The 25,864-nt window shown below is 36.4% G+C and overlaps 1 protein-coding gene and 1 pseudogene across 1 annotated transcript in view; both read right to left on the reverse strand.

Annotated features, from left to right (window-relative positions):
- Positions 1 to 21,355, reverse strand: part of LOC132661215 (ELL-associated factor 2 pseudogene) — a 30,467-nt pseudogene extending 9,112 nt beyond the window's left edge.
- TENM4 (teneurin transmembrane protein 4) overlaps positions 1 to 25,864 on the reverse strand; it is a 2,903,849-nt gene that overhangs the window by 2,075,096 nt on the left and 802,889 nt on the right. The window lies entirely within an intron of this gene.

The raw sequence follows: 25,864 nt of genomic DNA on the forward strand, positions 1-25,864 counted from the left end.
ACCCAACCTCCAGCTGGTCTTCTCCTTACATATTCCTCTCCTGCTCCATGCACACACACTGACTGAATCCAGAAATTGCACTTTTACATGCAAATGATTTGTGTTGTCTTAAATATTTATGTCTATTTATAATTTATATACCTTTAAATAAATATATATAATTAATGTGTATAAATATATATTTACATTCTTTAAAAAATTTTTTTAAATGCTTATTTTTAAGAGAGAGAGAGAGAGTGTGTGTGTGTGTGTGTGTGTGTGAATGGGGGAGGGACAGAGAGAGAGACACACAGAATCTGAAGCAGGCTCCGGGCTCTGAGCTGTCAGCCCAGAGCCGAACACAGGGCTTGAACCCACAAACCACAAGATCATGACCTGAGCCAAAGTCAGATGCTTACCCAACTGAGCCACCCAGGCACCTCTATTTACATTCCTATAAAGATATACATACATATGTATAAATATTCCAGGTATCCGGTATATCCTCCCTATGACCTGTGTTAGAGCTGTGCTCATCAATGTTCATTTAGTGAACAGATGAATTTGGCATTAGGACACACAATATAAAAAATTCAATGAGATAATTTCATCCAACTATAATTCCCTATCCTATCGTGTAGCATCTTGTCCTCCATAGAAATTCCTTCTCCCTAATGGATATGGGAAAGAATCCCCAAAGTTAGAGATATACACATAATGCAAAAGAATCTCTATATTCTTTTTATTTCTTGCTATCCTAAGTGATGCTAAATGTCAGAAAATATATGCAGCAGTCTCCCAAAGTAAATGCAGGTTTCTGAGAAAGCTCTATTTTCTTGGGAGTACTTAAAATAAATTTTTTATATAAGCAAAGGAAGACTGCAGCTCTTGCCACTAAAATTCAAAGTGCTATACACATTGTAGAGTGAAACCCAGGAAGATTCAGAGAGAATCTAATCTAGCACAGTGCAAGCGATAGACAATGTTATTTCCAACAAATTAATTTAATTGGTTCTACAATAGCAAGAGGAAGTAGCTTTGTGCATTTAGGTGTTCCCTTGGGTGCAGAGCTGAAAGTGGCTCAGAGAATACACAGGAAATCTACTGTAAATCAAATGTTCTTACAGAACTCCATCCTTACCATGTTACCTAATTGCAATACAATTTTACATCCACATGACTAGTGCTGTTTCATTACTTCTTTAAAAGAATACTTGCAAAATGCACTTGATTAAACACGCCCTCCTATAATATGTTAGGAGAATTTACGTTAATAGGGCACAATATCAACTAACTAATATGATTAAAAAATCTTATGTACATAATTTGGAAATGCCAAATAAATTTACCTAAACTACAGCAATTTTTTTTGCAATTTAAAGAATATGGAATGGGATGCCTGGGTGGTTCAAATGGTTAAGTGTCCAACTTCGGCTCAGGTCGTCATCTCACGGTTCATGAGTTCGAGCCCTGCATCGGGCTCTGACAGCTCAGAGCCTGAAGCCTGCTTTAGATTCTGTGTCTCCTTCTTTCTCTGTTCCTCCCCCACTTGCTGTCTCTCTCTCTCAAAAAATAAATAAACATCAAAAAAAATTAAAGAATATGGAAGAGCTTAAGAAGTTATGTTATCATGAAAGCTCTTGATTACAGTAGGAACTAAGGTTTTCTTTTTACTTATCAGCATTTTAAAAATATTTTCTATAACAAATTTATGCTACTTCTGAAATTAAAAAAACACTTATTATTTTTAAATGTTTTAAGTGCTTTGAAAGAGGAAAGTTTAAGGTACACCGAAACTAGAAGGAGACAACTGTCAGATGCATTGAGTAAAGGCTTTAAGAAATGTCACCAGCTAGAACTCCAGATAGAGGGAATACTATCCCATGTAGAAGCAACAGTGTTAGCAAACATCCAATGTTATATATGTGAGTGAGTAACTTAATGAACAAAGCTGCGTAAAGTAACTGTTTTTGTAAAAGCAAAAAATGTAGGTATACTTGAGAAAATGACGTAAAAGTGCTTTATAAAACTAATATCTTTAAAAAAACGCTATTTGAATATCTTTAAAGTAGGCGTTCTGCTTTCTACGTTCATATATGCTAATGAATCTGAAGTAACCTGTGAGGGAAGCAATATTTTATCTATTTTACAGATAAAGAAATAATACAGAGGTTATAAGGATTTATTCTCTCATTCATTCAAAACTTTTTATTGGAAACCTACACTGTGCCAGGCAGTGTTTTGAGTGCTGGAGAATCAGAAAGAAAGAAAACCCAATAGGCACTGCCTTTATGGGAGAGGCCCTGTCCAGTGGGAGAAAGTTTCAAGGGTGGGATCTGGAATTGGCATCTCTAACCAGTTTCCAGGTTATATGTTTCTGCTTACCTGGGGATCACACCTAGGCAACAAAGGAAAAGCCCATTTGGTGAAACCTAACCAACAGTGAGAACAGAGAGCGAGATAAGATGAAAGAGGCAGACTGGGACTTAATGGATTATGGTAACAATTTGGAATTTTATCTTTGAGGAGAGTCATTAAAAGCTGGTAAGGGAGGGTTAGGCAGTTGGCCATAGGATAAGATTAGTATTTTTAAGAACTGTTACTTGAGCTGTGGTCTGGAGAGTGGACTGGAGAGGGGCAAGGTCAGATGTTGAGAAAACAATGAAGAGGCTATGCCAGAGCTGAGAAATGTTGGTAGCTTAGACTAAATAAAGTAAGAACAACAGAGATGGAAAAAGTGAGCAGGTGTGACTTAACCTAATTTCTATAGCTAGTAAATGGTAGATGTAATGTTCGAAGTAAAATTTTCTGACTGCATATTTGGTGCTCTTCCCAATTGCTATTAAATATGTCCAGACTGGAAGCAGCAGCAGCAGCAGCAGCAGCAGCAGCAGCAGCCGAGAACTTGTTGGAAATGCAGAATCTCAGGCTTCACCTGAGACCTGCTAAAGCAGAATCTGCACTCTAAGAAGATTGCCAGGTGTTTCACATTAACATTAAAATACTCTACCATAAAACAGCCACTTTACATCTTACAAATTAGAAAATGTATGCTTTTGAGTAGCAGAATTTGTGAAAGAAATTCAACTTCTCTTCCAAAGACGGTGTAGAATTTTTTTATTAGGACACACATACTAATAAAAAAAAAAAACGTGTTGAAGATATACATAGATAATGAATTCATTGATAATCGTATAACTTAAAATTCAAAACAAGATTTCAGTTAATGACTATAATCTCTATCAAATTAAAAGTTTCTGGGTTTATTTTTCTATTCATACCTGAGATATACTTACAAGAAAGGGAAATGATTTATTGAACAATTTCACTAAATCTAAAAATTTCTTTATGAAATTAGCATAGCTGACAGTGTCAGAAAAATAATGTCAGGGGTAAGTAAAATTTGGGGATGAAAGATTTATTTATTCCTTTAAACATTGGCAACTTAAAGTTTATAACTATTCAATTTTTTTATATACATAAAGGAATAAAATAGTAGACAATCTCCAACTTTCGTATCATGGTAAATGTTCACAAGCTGAACAAAATATTCACAGATTCTAATAGGTGTTCCATTCCCAATATGTTAAAACCAATTACAGAATCTCTAATGGCAGCTCATCTTTTAGGTTCGTTGTTTAATGCATATTTCTAGCACTGTGCACTTTAGTTTTATCCTTTTCCTTTATAATGGAACACACAGTTGATTGGGCTTAAGGCCAGTGAATGCCTGATAGAGGCTAAAGTTGAGGCAAGCCTAATGATCTCCATCTTGCCTTAATTATATTGAGTTTATGAAACCTATGCTTCTCCTCACCACTCTCAGCAATTTCATTTTTATCTGCTTCATCCATTTGTATAAAGTAATAAAGGCAAAGTGAATAAAATATTAAAATATTTCCACAAATGGATATTACTTTACAAGCAAAGGTGGTGATGCATATGAACTGAACTTCTGGCTTATAGGTGGAGCCATTGTCAGATGGATTGAAGTGCCCTTCCTAAACTGATAAAGTTTGAAGTTGATAAAGAAAAATGATTTAGGGGGTCTCAATGTACAATGCATGAAAATGCAGGATGTACAACATTTGATTGAATAAAACCCAGTAACTATTAACTACCTGTCTATAGCTTAATTTATTTCAACAAATTAGTATTGAGGGTCCGTTTTGTAGCTAATTGGTATTGCGACACTATGTTGGTAATATGATATACCTTGGCCTCGAATAGATACGGTTATGAGGAGGAAAAAATGGAACATGTTCACAAGTGATTGTATTATATTCACACATTTGAAAGAAATCTGAAAAGGCACTGAAGAGAAAGTAACATTTTAAGACCTTGGATTTCAATAGGTAGAAATACAGAAGTACATGCATTTCAAATAAGCAAACTCTAATGAACAATAATTTTAAGGTAGAAAAACAGTGGATTCGTGATAAAATAGAAAGTAGAAAAACTGTGGACTATAAGATAATTACAGCTAACATTTATTAAATATTTTGCCATTCCCTCTTCTATAAATCACTGTATTTAATCTTCACAATAACCCTAAAGGGTATTTTACCTTTTCCATTTTACAGATAAAGAAGTTATAGCTAAGCAAAATACAATAACTTGCCCAAGGTCATATAGCTAGTATACGGGGCAGGAGGAACTGGATCATTGTCTATAAAACTGGAAAGTCTACATTATCCCATGTCCTTACTAAACAACACTCATGGCATGCATAGCGGGAAGTAGTACGAAATAGGGCTAGAATGATTAATTTCTAGCTTTGAAATTCCCTGATTATTCTGAGTTATTTATATAAGTGATATTGTAAGACTTATGGTAAGGCATCATCATCTCTATCCTTCTTGACTCATCCTGTACCCCCAACTGTTTCCTTTACTGCATTTTTCACAGTGTAGTACATTTATCAAATACATGATTCTTCTAAACTACTCTATGGGTATAAACAGTTTCATTTATGTTCATATCTTCAACATGGCTAGGTCAGGCATCATGTAGCATAGATTAGGTAGTCACTCAATAAACAAATAAGTGGAATCTAAAGAGGAATGAAATTATCCTTTTGAAATATTGAAATACTGCGTCATTACTTTCAGAAAGATTACTCCCGAGTGGAAAAATGCTGATATTATGATAAAGGATCCCCCTGCATTTAGGATGTCATATCTCTATCTGTTAATAATTATAGGTTCTGAGAAGCAAGATAATATGGTGATCATCAACAACATATTTATGAGTAGGGGTTGCAGATTCTGTATGAAATCACCACATAGCAGCCTACACTCTAATTTGAAAAGTCAATTCCCAGTTGTCTTTTAAAATTCATATAGGAACATAAAGTGTGAAAATTAAATAGAAAATCAAAACAAAACAACCTTTTATAATCAGGAGGCAAAGTTAGCAAATAACTACTATTTATCAAAGTGATTTACGTACTTTATTAATCCCAAAGTGGCTAACATTACAAACATTCTGACAATTTATTTTCCGTTAGGATGAAAACATACGTATTCATGGATGTGCTGAAGCTGAACTATTAACAGCTTCATTCTTTTCCCTTTAGGATTTCACACAAACTCTCTCCTGTAGCCTTCATATTGTACAACATCCAAGAGAAGATCCTGTTATAATCATGGCTGTTTGGTATTCTGAGAACTAATTACCTTGGCTAGAATCTAGAATACATCTTAAATACTAAACTGTCTTGAAAGTGAAGACTGTCTGAGCCAGATCTAATTACCTGAGAAAACAACAGTACCTTCAGTTGAGCCACCCTGACATACCTCTGTAAGACAGTGACTAGTTACTGTGGAGCCAGCAGCACAAAAGCAATTGAACCTAACGTGGCTTAAGATTTTGAAAGCAGAAAGTCATATGATCCAATCCCCTCCTATCTCCACTGAATTCACAGGCATCTCTAAACCTGATTCACTTTGTAGTATTTATACTTATTTATTTTTTACAAGAAACTATTATAGTTTGCACTATTTTTGTCTTCATTTTACATATGAAGCATAGACTGTACAGGGAATTGGCCTAAATAACACAGCGGCATGGAAATTCCAATTCAGGCAGTAAGGTACTATATACATCTGAAACACCTTACCTACTGATACTCCTATGTGTACCACAAGCATCACCAGTGCCATTTTTCCCATGACAACTATAATAATCACTATTGACTGTGATAGCTACTTTTTTTCTCTGAGCCTATATGAATTTTTATTAAAACACATTTGTCAAATTAGCTACTCTTTAAATAAGCATTTCTTATATGCCAAGCATCATGTTTTGTTTGGCCTTTATTTACTTTGAGAGAGAGAGAGAATGCAAATGAGCAGGGGGGGGGGGCGGTGGCAGAGAGAGAGGAGAGAGAGAGGATCCCAAGGAGGTTCCACACTGTCAGTGTGGAGCTTGACACAGGGCTCAGACTTGCGAACCCTGAGATCATGACCTGAGCAGTAACCAAGAGCCACCTAGGTGCCCCTCCAGGCATCATGTTAATGACTTTACCAGCATTAAATTATTGATCCCTTAAGAAGGCATTATTATCCTCAAGTGACAGATAAAACTGAGACTCAGGGAACTTCAGTAACCAAGATTATGGAGCTAGTAAGTTCATGGCCAAGAGTCAAATAAAGATCCTTCTGATTCCAAAGATGGGCTCTTAGTGTCCAGATGAGCCTTACCTTGATTTACCTCAGTAGTTCTCAAAGACAGACTGTAATACTCCCTAGATAGCATTTAGAAACGTGGGGGTATTTTTGGTTGTCCCAAAGTACTTAAGACAGGGATGCTAAACATCTTTCAATGTGCTAGAATGTCCTTCAAAATGAATAACTGTCCCATCGCCAAAATATCAACAGTGCCCTCTTTGAGAAGGACTAAATGATCACTTCTTTTCCCATGACAGAGATGCTTCTCATGTTGGACATTAGCTAATGTATTGTCAAACAACTGTTGCCATCTTTGTATCTAGAAGGGCTCAATGAAATGGTAAAGGTTCTCTGATGTGGAGTTACACCTGCACATGGTAGTGACTTTTTTCAGGTCATAAAGCAGTTCTCATTTATGTCCCTCTAAGAATAGGATCCTTTATAATTTTAAATAGTAAATGAGGACAGCTGACATGTAAATAATGCAACTCAGCCCTTTGATCCCCTTTGAGTAATGCAAATTAATTCTGATAACTGTCTAAATCAAATACTCAGTGAGAGAGATAGGACACTGTTCTGGCAGATGATGCAGAAATTATTTGCTGTTGTTGGTGATGGTGGTGGTGACGGTGGTTTGTTTTGTCACTTACAGATATTCTGATAGGCAATCTATTTTTCCATCTGCACCTGTTGCAGCCAACAAAGGTGTTGATACAAAACAACAGTTTGAATATCTGACTATATCCCTGTTAACTCTCTCTATATATTTTTTTCTTTTTTTTTTCTTGTCCTACAAGGATTAGTGGTTTAATGATTCTCTCAAATGTTATTAAATGTAAACAAAAAATGGTTTGGGAGGAGGAATAATATCATGGTGACAACTAAGAGGCCAGAGATTAGCAGTGGATTGGTCTTTCTTTTCAAAGGATACTTTAGCTACCTCATAAAGTGAGAAATATGCTTAGATCTCTTGAGGTTGGTTTCTTTTGTAAGTTAAAGGCTGGATATGCTTTGCTTTTGCTGGAAAATAATAGAATGAAAGATAAAGAAGTGATAGCAGTTTGCCATAAGATAACTTACAGAGTGGGTTTCTTTCAGTTACCATGTTAATCAACCTCAGGGGATTGAGGTGCATTTCTCAGCAGCCATCATATTCAGAAGAACACTGAGAGGTCAAAGTAGCCATTTCACAGAAGAAGAAAATGAGGTTCAGAAAGTTAAATGCCACCACCTCCCCCCCCCCCCCCCCCGCCCCGCAAGGTTTCAGATCTAGTGAAGGTCAAAGTAATGATTCTAACCCAGGACAATCTATTCCCAAGGCTTGTGTCTACATCACAGGGCTGCACTGAGTTACCAAGCTCAGTGAGCAAAGGAGTGGTAAGAATGCCCTATGGCTTGTATATGGTCTCAATATTGTCAGCAAACATTCAAATACCATATTTATTTGTGCTTTATAATACTGTCAGGAAGAGGTCAGGGAATAAATAATTACTTTTCTGGCAGACAGTGAAGATAAGAGATATGAAGGGAATGTTCCAATGTCATACAGCCAAAAAGTGGTAGAGCCCTGATTAGAGAGTAAGAAGCTGACATTAAATGATGCTCTCCAGTACAACAAATATCACCTCTCCAAGAGATGAAGCCAATGTGTAGAGCCTCAAAAATGCATTTACATTTACAAATAAGACTATCACTCTAAGGAAAAGGTTTTATTTAGCAAAGCAAGTCTTGTGAATATCTATACAATGGTGTTTAGCCATGTTAATTGTTAATTAATTCATCATAAATTTTCAACAGATGTGGTAGTATGGGTGAAGTGACATCCTTTTCTTGGCCAAAATTTATCCTTAAGAAAACAACATAAATGCTCAAGACCTTAGCTTCCTCATATATAAAAGACAAGATTATGGCAAAGCAATTTTGTTCACAACCTAAGAGTAAGAATTAAAAAGAATTATAAAATATTTGATGAATTTTGGATGGTCATATTTATATGACTTATTTACACTCCTATTTCTCTCATTTTCTGCCAAACCTTTTAATACTAGACTAGCACATAAATTACATACATACATACACGTGCATTCACGCACATGTGCCTGCGTGCACGCACGCACACACACACACACACACACACACACACACTCTTTAGTGATCCTGTTTATAAAATATGTAAATATCATGTTTTACTAATTTGATATTAAAATACAGACTTCAAACAATAGTAACATTTTAATGAATATTTCTTAAATTTTATTTGTTATTAACAAACTATTGAGAGGATAAGATAATCTTACCCTAAATGTGGGTTTTTCTTTGGGAAATGAAGGCTAGAATGCGAATATTGCTATATTTTGAGTTAAAAGCTACAATTAATAGAATGGCAATTTTGCATTAGTCAAAACTACACATTGAGAATAACTGTATGATTTCTTTAGCATATCTTTTTCAGAAAGGAAAATTATTGAGATAGTTCTTCTTGGAATTCTCCACCCCATCTCTCACTGGTTGTTTTTAATTTTTATTTTTTTAAAAGAGAGAGAGGGAGTGTGAGCAGGGGAGGGACAGAAGGAGAGGGAGAGAGAATCTTAAACAGGCTTCACGCCTTGCACGGAGCCCAAATGCAGGCTTGCATCTCAGGACCACGACTTCACGACCTGAGCCAAAATCAAAAGTCAGATGCTCAGTTGGTTTACTGAGCCACCAAGGTGCCCCAGACTGGGTTTTAAGAAGGGGATAATAAGTTCTTTGAGAATAAACACCTGATTCTGATTTAACAGCTTTGGGAGAGAGTAGTAAGAAGCTGGTCCTTCTCAGATAGGTTGAAATGGGAGAAACACTATAAATAGCATGCTGAGTTTTGAACACAGAGCTCCCGCTTCTTCAGTAGGAATTTTATACATATTGTTGGGAAGAAATCTTGAGACTCATACATTGGCCTTCAGCACTTTCTAGCATTTGAGCAAGGTGACCTATGCAATTAGCTTAGGACCAGGAGAAACCAAGAGAAAGTATGTGGGGACTTGTAATAACTTGTTTCACCTGGGAAGAAGGAACAGCATGGGTAGAAGGACAATAGTTTCCTTTTGTTCTAGTTGATAGTAGATGGGCCTTAAAGAATTTAAATACTTAAAGAGCTCAGTACTACAGAATATTCATCTGTAAGCGAGTTAATGGGATTTCTAAAAGGTTATAAATTATCCCAACTAGCCCACATGGGTCATTCTGCAGGAAACTCCAATACATCAGGAAACAACAAATTCAACAACATGTATGAAACCCATACCGATTTGTACCTACTCACAGAGGGTGAGTGATTGACTAACCCATATTCACGATTATGGGTGCAGCAATGAGGTGGAGCCAGGGTGGAGGGAGGAGTGTCATATGTAGAACAGTAAATGATATAGAATATATGTGTCAAGAATAGTGCATTCGGGGTGCCTGGGTGGTTCAGTCAGTGAAGCATCCAAATGTTGATCTCAGCTCAGGTCATGATCTCACAGTTCATGAGTTTGAGCTTCACCTAGGGCTCTGTGCTGAAAATGTGGGGCCTGTTTAGGATTCTGTCTCTCCCTCTCTCTGCCCCTCCCCTGCTCATGTGCTCTCTTTCTCCCTCTGTCTCTCAAAATAAATAAACCTAAAAAAAAAAAAGAGTACAATTTAAAAAAATGAATAGCGCACTCAATCTCTGTTCAAGTTCACACAGAAGAAAATGAGATTAAATTTTAACATTCAGAGCATCTACTTATGGAGCAAGTATCATGTGCCAGGAGACATATCTAACTTATATCTAACTTGAGTGCTAGGGATCATTCTCCCCATTTTTGTAAACGAGAAAACTGAGGCTAAGACATGTTAAATAACTTGTTCAAGGACTCATACCTAGTAAGGGGTAGAGCAGAGTTTTATGGAAACCTGACTCTAAAACCTAGGTTATTGATCCTCATGTAGCACTGAGTCGAAAAGAAGGTCAGCAATATAGAAGAAATGACGGTAGACATGTTGATATTTTAATGAATAAGGCCTAAAATTTCCCTGCTTGAGATAGTTTATCACTAGTCCTAACTAGAACTATACAATCTGTGCTGCACAGTAAGGCAGGTCCCAGTGCCCCTATGGCTACTGAGGACCTGAAATGTGGCTAATCAGATATGCTGCAAATATAAAATGCACATCAGATTCTGAAAATATACTATGAAAAGAATTTGCAGTAATAATTTTATATTTATGTTGAAGTAATAATATTGTGTATATATTTATTGAGTTGAATTTTATTATAGTGAATTTTACCTATTTCTTTTAACTTTTTAAAAATGCACCTACTAGAAAATGTAATTTTACATATGTGGGTCACCTTATTGGGTAGAACTGGTGCAGATCCTGAAAGAACAGAGATAAGATACTTTTGGCCTTTGAGGATATTGTCTTTCTTTTTTTTCCAAAGAGGAAAATGACTTGAGGATGTGGCTGTTGCTGAGCTTCTGTTTTAAAAACAAGAGCTTTCTTTGTTGCTGTGTCATGGTGAGACCATCAGCCTGAGAGCTGAGCCCTAGAAAAAACACGTTCACTCCCCCTCCTCTTAACTAAGAATCCTTTTTAAAAAGTTAGTTTCCAAATCTGCCTAAGTATTTCATTTCAAAAGTGAAAATAATAATATCAACCCCAAGTTACTGTTATGGAAATTAAACAAGATAATCCATGCCAAGTGCCCAGTTTGGACACTCCTGAAAAAGAATGAAGTCTTGCCATGTGTAAAACATGGATAATAATAGAGGGCATTATGCTAAGGGCAGCAAGTCAGAGAAAGACAAATACCACATGCTTTCACTTATATGTGTAATCTATAAAGAACAAAGCAAACAAAACAGAAGAAGATTTCTAGGTACAGAGAACTATCTGGTGGTTGCCAGAAGAGAGGGGTTGGGTGCTGAGTGAAATATGTGATGGGTATTAAAAGGTACAGACTTCCAGTTACAAAATAAGTAAGTCACAGGGATATAAAGTACAACATAGGGAATACAGTCAGTGTGTTTGGTGACAGATGGCGGCTAGATTTATTACGGTGATCACTTCATAATATATATAAATTTTGAATCACTATGTTATATACCTGAATATAATATAATATTATATGTTAACTACAGTTCAGTTAAAAAAAGAGAAGTTCTATCATTTTATAATGAGATACTGTCAATAGCTCCTCTCTTATATTCTTGATGAGGTACTTTTTTTCTTTTTTTTTCCCCCTACATGTATAATGTCTCTTTGAATTAATTCACTTAATAAAAAATTGAATAATGCTCAGAAGTCCACTAAAAGTAACTTTAACAGGTCACTGAAAGCTTATTTTATATCCCTCTGAGAATACCCTAATATTTACTTAATATTCAAAGATGATACACCTCTTTTTAAAACGATAGAGACCATACTTTGTACAAGATGATGGTACCATTATCTTGGATTCATTTGAGAAACTGAGTTCATATGAATGTTCCATATCACTGTGGTCTTCATATTCATCTGTCACTGTCAATAGTGATTTCTCTGACTTGCTGCACTTAGCATAATGCCCTCTATTATTATCCATGTTTTACAAATGGCAAGATTTCATTCTTTTCTTGGCTAAGGAATATTCCGTTGCAATATTTCATTGTGTATATGTGTATTATATATGTGTGCGTGTGTATATGTATCTTTATCCATTTCCTATCAATGGGACATTTAGGTTGCTTTCATATGTTGGCTGTTGTAAATAATGCTTCAGTGAACACAGGGGTGCACCTATCTTTTCTAATTAGTATTTTCATTTTCTTCAGATAAATATCCAGAAATAAAATTGCTGGATTATATAGTAGTTATACTTTTAATTGAGGAACTTCCATATTGTTTTCTATAATCGCTGTACCAATTTACATTCTCACCAACAGTGCAGGAGGGTTCCCTTTTGTCCACATCCTTGCCAGCACTAATTTCTTGTATTTTTATAATACCCATTCTTACAGGTGTGAAGTGATATTTCATTTTTGATTTGCTTTTCCTTGATGATGAGTGACACTGAGCATCTCTTCATGTTTCTGTTCGCCTTCTTTATGTCTTTGGAGAAATGTCTATTAAGGTTCTCTGCCCATTTTTTTTTATAATTTTTTTAATGTTTATTTTTGAGAGAGAGAGAGAGAGAGAGAGCAAGCATGAGCAGGGGAGGGGCAGACAGAGAGGGAGACACAGAATCCAAAGTAGGCTCCAGGCTCTGAGCTGTCAGCACAGAGCCCAATATGGGGCTTGAATCCATGAACAGTGAGATCATGATCTGAGCCAAAATCTGTCGCTCAACAGACTGAACCACACAGGCGCCCCACCTCTGCCCATCTTTAATTGGACTGTTTGTTCGTTTGTTTGTTTAGATATATCTCTATCTCTAACTATCATTACTTACCTACCTACCTACCTACCTACCTACCTATTTTGAGTTGTGCAAGTTCTTTATACATTTTGGAAACTAACCCCTTATCATACATATCATTTACATACATATCTTCTCCCATTCAGGAGACTGCCTTTCTGTTTTGTGGATGATTTCCTTTGCTGTCCAAAAGATTTTAGTTTGAAGCAGTCCCTTTGGTTTATTTTTGCTTTTGTTGTTCTTGCCTCAGGAACAGATCCAAAAAACTATAGCAAAGACCTATCTCAAAGAGCTTACTGTCTTTGTTTTCTTCCAGGAGTTTTATGATTTCCAATCTTACAATTAAATTTTTCATCCTAAAATGGTAGAACTTTTAAAGTGCATATTCGTTTGAAACTTACTTAACATTTATTTTATGCTAGGCACTTCTCTCCTGGATTATCTTATTAGGTCCTCTTGTTCTCAAACCAACCTATAAGGTAGGGATTTTTACCCCTATTGTGAACATAAGGAAACTGAAGTTTAGAGGACAGAAATAATTTGTCAAGTTGGCAAAGCAAATTAAATAGTAGAAAATGGACACATCAGCCCATTATTTCTGATCCTCTCCCTATAACAAACATCGATTAAGTGGGTGGGGCCTACATTGTATTAGTGTTTAAAATGGAATCCCAGATACCATTCACTACTTTAAGGACCCTTCCTTCACTAAATGCCACTGTGTTTGAAAACTGCTCCTTGACAACTGCCTCTAGAGAATTAAGAACATCTGCCTTAGAGGACAGAAATACAGTTTTGGAAGACACATAATCAAATATGGTCTCTCTGCCTAAAGTCTTGGCATTTCTTCACTCATGTGCCTTAGGATTAACTATAAAATGTATGTACCCACTGTATATAAAATATATGTTTAAAAATCTGTAAAATTTGATCTTATGTCACCCACCCACATATTTTTTTTTAAATTTTTTTTAACGTTTATTTATTTTTGAGACAGAGAGAGAGACAGAGCATGAACGGGGGAGGGGCAGAGAGAGAGGGAGACACAGAATCAGAAGCAGGCTCCAGGCTCTGAGCCATCAGCCCAGAGCCCGACGCGGGGCTCGAACTCACGGACCACGAGATCGTGACCTGAGCTGAAGTCGGACGCTCAACCGACTGAGCCACCCAGGCACCCCTCCCACCCACATATTTTAAAACTGTGTATGTCTAAGGGGAAAGTAAAACATCTATCAACACCCTCCTATCTTTCTCTCCTACCCCACACACAGGTACAGGGACACATAGGACATATATATCTTTGGTCAACTTACACTACATCTCAGCTTTAACACCACTTTCTCCAAGAATTCAAGTAAGAATTTATTCCTGTCCTGTACGCTCCTTGAAGTTCTTTTATCTAACCTTTATAACCTTGTATTTTAAATGTATGCTTATTGGCCTGTCTTCCTGATGAACTGTAACATATAAACAGCAATGGATTCTACTTTTGTGTTGCCTCAAGTATTTATAAGTTGGGGGAGGACTCAAATAAATATAATCCAAAATAAGAAATAGAAAATCAAAGTCACATGTTAATATTTATTTAAAATGAGAAAATAGGGGTGCCTGAATGGCTCAGTTGTTTAAGCATCCAACTCTTGATTTCTGCTCAGGTCATGATCTCACAATTAGTGAGTTTAAGCCACCGTGTTGGGCTCTGCCCTGATAGTGTGGAATCAGCTTGAGATTCTCTCTCTCCCTCTTTCTCTGCCTCTCTCTCTGCCCCTGCCCCACTCACATATGTGTGCGCTCTCTCTCTCTCTCTCTCTCTCTCTCTCAAAATGAACTTTAAAAAAATAAAATGAGAAAATAAATCACATCAAAATAAAATATTGAAAGTTGCAAATAGTACAAATATCCTATACACAGAGAAATAACATTATAGTTTTACCAATCAATCAGCCTAACATCTTTCTCCCTTTCTTCTCCCCCCAACCCTTCTCTCTCTCTCTCTCTCTCTCTCTCTCTCTCTCTCTCTCTCTCTCTCTCACACACACACACACACACACACACACACACACACACAACTTCTGGGTCTAACCATTTCAATTCTAATTGCTCTTCCACCATCCACATCATTCCAGCATGTAGCACCACTAGACAACTGTATACTGTGTAACAGTTTATAGATAGGCACCTTTTGATCATGGAACCCAGTGAGGTGGCAGAGTGGGCAGCAGGATTTCTACATACCATTTCTCACCTGGGGTGACTAGTCCTAAATTAATATACACAGAACTAACTGTGAACCACATGTATCTGTGCTACTACATGCTAACCATATGCTAACTATACATATGCAGTACGTATGTTTGTAAGTATGTGTATATGTATGTTTCTATCTATCTACTTCTCAACACCAACTACCCTTTGCTGGATCTCCAAAATGTCCTGACAATTCCAATGCTACTCTTCTTGGGAAAAAGTGTGTAGCAGGAAAGTTGGGGTATAAAGAGATAGAGGTTCTTATCAGTGCATTAAAATAAAACAGATGGATTTTGCAACCTCTCTAAAATACGTGACCATGTGAACATACTGCCAAAGCCAGGGCTTTGGAAGGGCCTGTATATATGCTTCAACTTATTATGCACACAATAAATCCACTTTGGAATATGAAAGAAGAAGCATGTGTCTTTTGTTACTTTTGAATCCCTTTTTCCTAGTCCTGTGCCTGAAATATAGTAGGCCCTCAAAATATATTAAATGAATGATTAAATTTAATCATAATAGTTTTAGTCACATCTTCATAACCCATGGGTTGCTTTGTAAAAGAATTTAAAATAAAACAGGGAGTTGTTAGTCCAGCTTAAGATGCTCCCATAATAGGACTCCCATAACAGGGAGATGTTATGCCCAGCTTAGGAAACAGCAACAAGCTTCATCTGGTGCTATGCATATTAAAAGCACATTATTATTATTATTATTATTATTAATTATCATCATCATAAATACTGTAATTATACCCCTGTGTATCCTTAAGGTACTTCTTTCCTCTCTATGATTAAGAGACAGTGGAGAACCTAGCTTTTGAAATGCTTTTTCACAAAGAATTTATAATAGCAGAGACATGAAAGAAAAGATCACAAAGGGTACATTAAGTTCAAGGGAGTTATACCTGTCAAAGGAGAATGGATGAACAAACTCTGATATACTCACACAATAACTACTCCAGAAATAAAAAGGAATAAACTACCCATGTATGCTATAATACAGATAAATCTTCAAATAATTATGCTGAGGTGAAATAAGTTAGACAACATGCTGTATGATTCCATTTATATAAAATTATAGAAAATTATAGAATCTATAGAATTATAGAAAATGGAAACGAATTATGATAGAAAGCAGATCAGGTGTTGTAAGGATGGGACACCAAGGGTTGGGAAGAAATAATAGGCAAGAGGAAACTTTTGGGGGTGATGGATGTGCTCATTATCTTGATTGTAGTGATGGTGTCATGGATATATACATAAATCAAAACTATGAAATCATATGCTTTAAATATGTACAGTTCATTACGTATCAATTAGACATCAACAAAGATGTTAAAAAGTTAAAGGAGTACATATGTATTGTTGCCTTTCCAAAATAAAAAAAAAAAGGAATCAGCATTATATAGCACAGGCCCTTGAGAGGGTAGACCCAGATACATCCCAGATGTGTCCTCATTTGGCTAGATTTGTACGTCTCCTTATATAAATCTTTAGATTGCTTCACCAATTCCTGAGCCTCCTCAAAGATTTATAAAGGGTAATGTTTAGTAGAACATCCTTATCAGCAATTCTAAAGAATCCCTATTTCTAGAGTGTGCTCAAGGCCAAGAGGGATTTGACAAAGCAAATAATAGCCTATGTAATGAAAGAGAAATTCTTCTTCTAAAACAAATGCATGGCTTTCTAAGACAAATGGATTAGTCCCATTGTATTAGAGCAAACTTTTTACACATATGACACAAGGTCATTTTAAGTGAAGGAATACTTGTTTGTAGCAGAAGACCAAACTTAATATTGGATTCATCTTAAAGGACATTCCATCTATTTATTAAATACCATGATGTTTGCACTGGACATTTCTGCAAAATTGACTTTACTAGTTAAGGAGAGGCTTTTATATAAATAGTCTGTGCCAGATACTGGGGTCTCCTCTGCCTCATTTTTACTCCATGTGGAATGTTTCTTGAATGAGTATACAACGAAATGTTAGTAAATATGAAACAACATTAAAATGAATACAGCTTGGTTTATTCATTTTATCTAATTTCCTTTTGGAAAAAAATGAAAAAAAAAATTTCAAGATGACAGGAGACAGTCATGGCCAAGACAGGCAAGCTGCATATCCTAAAACATCTGCTTTTATCTATATAATAATTGTTTAAATGTTATAATAATCCCACATCATAGGTAAGACAGGTATCAATCTTTGCATTTTATTTTAAAAATAAAGGTCTCTCTGGGGCACCTGGGTGGCTCAGTTGGTTAAGGGTCCGACTTCAGCTCAGGTCATGATCTCTTGGTCTGTGAATTCAAGCCCCACGTCAGGCTCTGTGCTGACAGCTCAGAGTCTGGAGCCTTCTTCCTATCCTGTGTCTCCCTCTGCCTCCCTCTCTCTGTGCCCCTCCCCTGCTCATGCTGTCTCTCTTCATCTTTCAAAATTGAATAAATGTTAAAAAAATTTTTAAAAAGGTCTCCCATAAATTTATATTTTCATTGACTTCACTTAAAAAAAAATAGAGAAAGTCTTCCTTCAGTCTCTCCTGTTCTCTCTCATCTTAAGTCTGATCTTCTGCACCTTTAGTTTTCCTATGCTTATATAGACAGGTGTAGACATTCGAGTGTTTCAATTCCTATGTCACCCGTGACTTTTTTACTGCTCCCCCAACACATTGTAATTTCAGGGCTTATTCTGGGCCTTTGCTTAAACATTGACTGGTTCCAGTTCTTATGGTACTGTGTTTCCAATGCTAAATTACTCTTTTCTATGGATTTTCTGATCCCTTCCTTAGATTTAATTACTTCCCCTAAAGATACGTATAAACAGCTCTTAATACATATTGTTTCCCTTGCCCTTTAAACACACATGCTTTTTAAATGAAATTATTGTATAATAGGTATCATTTACATATATTTTTCTCTTTAACTAGACTGTGAGCTTCTTCATGCTGAACTAAATATGATCTGCAGTTGTTAAGAATTTTCTAGAGTCAGGGAGACCTGTGGTTTGAATGCTATCTCTAATGCATCTAGGACAAGTTTTAGACAAGTTACTTTCTTAATGTCATCTTATTTTTTTATATGTGAAATATAAATCATGACACCTGGTTTAACAGGATATGTTAAAGAACATATAATGAAGTACTGTATGTAAGGCATGCCTGGTACATAATGTATGTTCAACAAACGATAACTAATGTCATTGATGTTTTATTGCTATTATTGCTTTTACAGTGACAGATGACACTCAGGAAATCAAGATGTGTTTTTGAAGAGCTTTCAGTTATTCTCCAGGCGGTAACTCCTTGCAGATTTTCAGGGAGAAGAATATTACAGAGATCACGGGACAATATTCCTCAAAGCAAACTGACCCTCACAAACATATTGGTGTGATGCGACAGAGGTTGCTATAGTGCAAATGAAGAGAACCACAGCCACAATAAGCCATCTGGGGTCTTCTGAGACATCCAGCTCATAGGAGATAATGAAAACATACATCACCCGTAACCTTTTAGGCCAACTGGGCTATTGAACATAACAGGACATAATGGCTTTCCTGATGTGTCAGAAATTCTCCACTCCTGCCTACAGGTAGTTCATCAAATTGTTCTATGCTTATTGCTTCAATCTGCATTTAGCTTTAATATGCCCTATATGCCTGAATCTTTTCTCCCAAAACCTTCAAGGCCCCAGGAAATTATTGCTCCCGAATGCCATACTCACTAAGTGACAAAGACCCTGAAAGTTGAAAATCAAGCCTGCTACACTATAGAAATAAAAAGGAGAGAAGTCATGTTAAAAATAAACAGTTTCAAAGATTTCATGAAAAAAAGTCAATGCAATTTGCAACTTCATTTGTTCTAGTGACAAGCTGATAAAATGTTGGTGGTACAAATGCATCAGAAAATTTGACACAAATTGAAAGTGACTACACATTCCATTATCCCAAACTCCCTTGGTAATGGAAAATGATTTTTAAAGACAGTTTCTAATATGTCATAGATGTACAAGGCTGCCTATGGGAAATAATACCCTTGATTATCAGGAAAGATAAGCATTCAAAAGAAGGCAAGGGCTGCAGTGATTCTGTGATTTAAGCTTTACTACCCCGATTATTGGCTATGCAAAGAACTTCACTAAGAATACTAAAACATACAAAGAAAATTGTTATCAATGAAATATACTTAAAAATTGGGGTATGGAAATAACTCATGAGTCATTACCAGAAAAGTCAGTGTAGTTAGTCAATAATTAAAGCTTGCCATGTTCAGTTGGTTCAGTGCCCAACTCTTGATTTCGGCTCAGGTCACAGTCTCACGATCATGACATGGAGACCCAGATCAGGCTCCATGCTAAGCATGGAGCCTGCTTAAGTTTCTGTCTCTCTCCCTCTGCTCCTCTCCCCCGCTCATGTGCACTCTCTCTCTAAAATAAAACAAACAAAACAAAGCTTGCCAAGATATGTATTACAATTTTCCTAAAAGAGTGTTAACATGTATTTAAAATGGCATTCTATTCATTGAAAACAGTTACTTAAAAATACTAAAAATAATGCACACCAAATTAAATTTTCTCTAGAAACTTTTGAAATAAAAGTATAGTTGGAATTTACTATATGGTCTTTTGAATTTATTTCATTTTTTTATAATATGGCTTTGTAACATTAGTACATTGTATCTTATGCAAAAAATGATTATACAATCAAAGAACCTAGATTCATGATAGTTGGAGAAGGTATAGGATACTAAATATTTATGCTAATACAATAACATTATATCAAAGTACTGATTTTCTTTATTTTACAGGGAGAATTGATCTCAGAAATTAAGGGCTCTTCCCAAGGCCACACAACTAATAAGTGATAAAAGGGGGTTTGAATTTAAGTCCATTTCACCTGAAAGACTCGACTATTTCTCCTATGCTATTTTTTTTCCAATACATTCTGATCCTGAATTTTAATTAATTCTGAATATACTTTGTTTCATCCTTGATAATCATATATTAATGCAGAAAACAGCTTCCAACTCATCAATATGAAAAAAATCACTCAATTCATTTCAAAATATTTACTGAAAAGTTATTTGTTCCTAAGTATCATGCTCAGTAGCCATTCACCAATAGCCATTATATGACAACAGTAGTAGTTTGAACAATTTCAGTTTCAAGTAAAAGAAACCCAGTCCAAACTGACTTAAGCAGCACATAGAAATTTATCGCCAGGACACTGGTGATTTTCCCATAAATGAAGGAAAAACTGCAAGGGCCAGAGAAGCTTTGGGTCTCTAAGAGATTGGGCTTGAACTGTTTCTCATCATGACTCTCCCCATCTCTCACTTTTACTTCTGTTAGGGTGTTGGCTTCATTTACTCAGGTGTTGGGGTTAGGTTGAGAAGAGAGAGGCCCACACTTCCTTGCACCTGCTGTATGCAGGGCTCCATATGTGCCCGGTGGCCATTTTTTTTGTTGTTGTTGTTGTTCTGAATCAAATTTAATTTCTTTTATTATCAAAAGTTAAGAGACATTTTCTTCAGTCTTAGAAATTTTTACTCTTAGTATAAAATAAATTATCCCACGTCTTACACGTTTTATATATATATATATATATATATATATATATATATATATATATATATATAGCTGAAAGTTTCTTCCATCATCACTGTCACTTCCTGATTCATTCAGCTGCAAATCATTTCTTAAAGTACTCATCAGAAGGCCACTGTTCTCATGAGATCTATTCAGGCCAGCATCCATATCAGGAATCCTGCACTGTGGCATGGCAGACATGACAGGATGTCCTGAGATACAAGTTCCTGGCTCAGAAGGAGAGGATCTGTACTCTTCATTGTCTGAGTCACTGGAACTATCCTCACTACCTGAAGATGATGAACTTTTAGAATCAGATGAACTATCACGACTACTTATGTAGTCCATTAGACTAGCTTCTGCCTTCAGTTCTCTCTCAAAATCTTCCATTGGAGATGCTAGGACATTCCATCTTCAGAAGGGGAATGTTTTATAAGATTGGGAGTCCTAGCTAAATTCCGCATTTGTTGCTTCTGTTGCCCTATATGATACATATGCAATATGATATATGTGATAACAGACATGGCCTCTCTAGCTCTGAAGCACACCGTGACAGTCTGAAACGTGAGAAAGTTTCCTGCAGCTTAGCACATAAAAACAACAGGGAAGGATTCTAACTGGCCAGCTACATTCACATAATGATCCATTACCAATCTTTGGCCAAGGTGATGCAGCATTATGGTTCTTTAGGCTTGGGGTGCAAGGCCACCTCCATCATCTGGAAGATGGGTGCTTTGGTTGGGAGCTCCACAAGAATTATAGGATTGCAGTGGAAGAAAAGCAGTTTCCTAAAGAACGAGGCCAGGCAAGTATAACAAGTTGAAGATTAGGAAAGCATAGTAGGTTATCAGAATTAGCAGACATCAAATATATACTGGCTAACATTTGTCGAACATGTACTACATGACAGGTATTATTCCGAACATATTACATGTATTATATTATTTAATCTTCACAATAACATAAGAAATAGGTGTTTTATATATATATATATATATATATATATATATATACACACACACACACACACACACACACACACACACACATATACATACACACACACACACACACACACACACACACATTGTTTTAAAAGTTTGTTGATTTTCAGAGAGAGCAAGCAAGCAGGAGGTAGGGCAGAGAGAGAGAGGGAGAGAGAGAGAGACAGGGATCCACATTGTCAGTGTGGAGCCATACTCAGGGCTCAAGAACCTTGAGATACTGAGCCAAAATCAAGAGTTGGATGCCTAACCGACTAAGTTATCCAGGTGCCCCAGAAATAGGTTATATTTTTCTCTCCAATAAAGATTACCAAATTAAGGCTTAGAGAAATTAAATCAATTGCTCCAAAAGGTATGGCAGTACTTGAAAGGGCTGGACTGAAAATAATGTCTGATGTAGCTCTTATAACCATTCCATTCCACTTCCAGGTGTGGAGCATTTTTTTTTCTTTTGTTACCCATTACTACATACAGCATGATTTGCAGGTCTTGGGCATCCATCTTTGTGAATATTTTAGTTTATTAATATCTTTAAAATATATTTAGAAGCAAACTGCATGTATCAGATAAATCTATAAAACAAAATGAGGAGGAATATCACACTCATAATTTGGATCTTTGTTATTTTAGGGAACTCACTGAACTAATTTAAAACGAATAGTAACATCAACACGGGTAATCCTATTTATACTTTGAGCCAAATATAATGTTTCAAACCCTTTTCAATAGCCTCTTGCCAAAGCAGATGTTTGTCTCTTTTTTAAATTAAACACTTGACAGTTTCTACTTTTATCCCCTCTGCTTATTTTGTATGTATTCATTCCTGGGTTGAATTTTTCTCTTGACCTTGTTCACCAATCCCAGCAAATGTTATGCTGAAACATCTCTTTCATTCACTGCATTATTAAACTACTTACCACATTAGAAACTATACATTATGTATCTGATGTTATTCAATGTCTGTTTCTCCACTAGATGATAAACTGTCTGTGTCAGGGATTGTGTCTACTTTATTCATCATCGCATGCTCAATGGCTGGTCAAGCATTTGGTAGAACAGTCAACCAACAGGTAATCTTGAATAAAGTGGATTAATCCACTGATATTTTAATATATACAGAACATACTTTGTCTAATCCAAAATCAAATTTTATTATTATTGGGGTGCCTGGGTGGCTCTTGGTTAAGCGTCCAACTCTTGATTTCAGCTCAGGTCATGATCTCGTTGTTTGTGGGTTTGAGCCCTAGGAGGGCTCTGCACTGACAGTGTGGGGTCTGCTTGGGATTCTTCCCTTCCCTCTCTTTCTGCCCCCCCCCGCCCCACCGACTAGAATTCTCTCCTCTTTCTCTCAAAAATAAATAAAAACATTAAAAAGTAAAAATAAATTTAAAAAGTTTGTTATTGTTGTTTTGTTTGGTATTTAAGGTTAAGATAAAATCTCATAGCAGGACTAATTTGATGTTTTCACACTTTTAGCTTCTTTTTCAGATGGAAACATTGACATTTGTTCATACCACCCTGTCTTTGCTCACAGTGCTTCCTTGGTTTACACTGCCCAAGTTCTGCTTTTCTAGGGGGTAAACTTCTCCCCATTCTAGAATTTTTCTATTGCCACATCATCTATAAATCTTGTTTGACCTCCTTATGGTAGTTTTTTCTCCACTCATGTTTCTATGGTGCAATTCTATTATTACCCTTATCATCAGTCACTGTTACTATATGTTTAAATGTTTGTATCTTGGAGAATGGAATCTGTCTCTAAACCTGACTTCATATTCTTGGAAACTAATAGAGTACTTGGAACATAGTGCTATTTTCATGTTCATCATTTTTTTTTTTTTTTGATCAATAGAACCTCATTTCTTGTGGGATTCATCTAAAAACTCTTTACCAGTGGTTCTACCAGAGAACCACATTCTGAGGATAGAAATGACTGATGTTGATGAAGTTTAGCTGGTCGGGAGCTGAAAATACACAACTTTGGGAAAAAGTCAGTTTGCTGAAGCTAAGGCAAAACTGTACAAGAATGAAAGGATTTGGGTAAGAGGGGACGGAATTATTAAAGGTATGAAAAAGGAAGTGAAAATTCAAGAAAGGAGTATTTTTCAGTATTGTGCAAATGTTCCCAATCAAAACTTATATTCTAGGTGTGAATTTCCCTGGCTGATAAACTGATCATCTTATATTTTAGTTCTATCTTTTTCATTTTCTCTCCCAGATCTTCAGTACCATCTATCCTTTTCTCTGCCAGTGCAGGTTCTTATTTGACATTCAATGAATGATATTAGTTCCATGGCAAATTGACTTTGTAAAATAGGAGATATATAAGAGGAGAAGTATTTTACTAAAGAAAGACCGCAATGAAATGAATAATAAACTATAAAATCAATGACTCATGCTTAGGGAGGTGGCCGGGGCTCTGGAATCACCCTGACTGAGGTTCAAATTCTTATTGTCACTCACTGGTTGTGAAAATTGTTTATTAACTCTCTGAGCTCCAGTTTCCTCCTCTGTATGACTGGATAATAGCTACTTCATATGATGATTGAGAAAAAGAAAATAAGTTATACAGAGTGGTGAATGTATGCTCAGTGTGTACTGAACTCATTTGAGTTAAAAGAAATTTGTATGGGGGCGCCTGGGTGGCTCAGTCGGTTAAGCGTCCGACTTCGGCTCAGGTCACGATCTCACGGTCTGTGAGTCCGTGAGTTCGAGCCCCGCGTCGGGCTCTGGGCTGATGGCTCAGAGCCTGGAGCCTGCTTCCGATTCTGTGTCTCCCTCTCTCTCTGCCCCTCCCCTGTTCATGCTCTATCTCTCTCTGTCTCAAAAATAAATAAACGTTAAAAAAAAAAGATTTAAAAAAAAAAAAGAAATTTGTATGGGCTTACAGATTTATCTCATTCCATTCAAGCAATAACCCATTTAAAAATTTTAGGGTACTTAAATTTAAATAAGTGAATTAACCCGTCCAAAGTTTCCAAGTTAACAACTGGTACAATCAGAATTAGAGCACTGGAAGAACAAAGAAAAGTTATTTAAAAGGACATATTTTAACAATTACCATCTCAGAAGGATTCTTGAGCATATAGACAATATTATAATATGACATATGAGAAAAAATAATTTTATTCTCTGTAAATAGCAATTAATAACAAATTAATAAACATTTGCCAAATAATGAATCATACTTGATTTCCATCAGGGAATGAATGACTAATTCTTATCTGTTTCATCACTTAGATTAAAACAAATGCATGGTTATGTTCAAGTGATATCATCTCTGATATAAAAGTCTGAAGATCTAAGAGTTATTACTTATTGTGTGGAAGGTGTTAATACATCTCTTTGGAACCTCAGTGCATTTTTTGGAGAAGAAACCTAATGGAGCTTTGTGAGTCATTTTAGAATTAGAATTAAAAAAAAAGATGACTTCAGATTAATGAGGCAGTGGCTTCAGGATTCCATTCCACTCAACAGCAGGCTTTCCTTACCACTCATTACCAATCTAAAGTTTTCCAGGCAGTTTAAACTTGATTCCGGAAATGTAAGCCCATCTGCGGCAGATATTTATTGGAGAAGAATTAACAAAGGCCTGGGTATTTCTGGAGCTGTGCTCCTGGAGGCATGTGCAGGTGCGAGCACTTTCCCCCACCTTCCACTTGCAGTAGGGGAGGCTGGAGGCATTTTTCAATGAGGTTGCTCTGGGCAAACCCTAAGGGCCTGTCTTCCTGCTGTGGGTACCCAGTCCAGGGAGTTGAGTAGGAGGCAGTGAAACTGGAGAAGATGAAAAGTGGCATCGCTGAAGCCTCCCTCTAACTCTCCTTCAGGTATGCAGCATCCGGTAAACAACAATTAGAACATACACCCATGCCCTCTTGTCAGCGCCTATGATCAGCTGCTCAAGCATTGGTGACTCCTGACTGTACTCAGCAGCCCAGAAAATCACACCCGAAGGCAGAGTCAGCTCAC

This window comes from Panthera onca, chromosome D1 (assembly GCF_046562875.1).
Source record: "Panthera onca isolate mPanOnc1 chromosome D1, mPanOnc1 haplotype 2, whole genome shotgun sequence".
NCBI classification, from domain to species: domain Eukaryota; kingdom Metazoa; phylum Chordata; class Mammalia; order Carnivora; family Felidae; genus Panthera; species Panthera onca.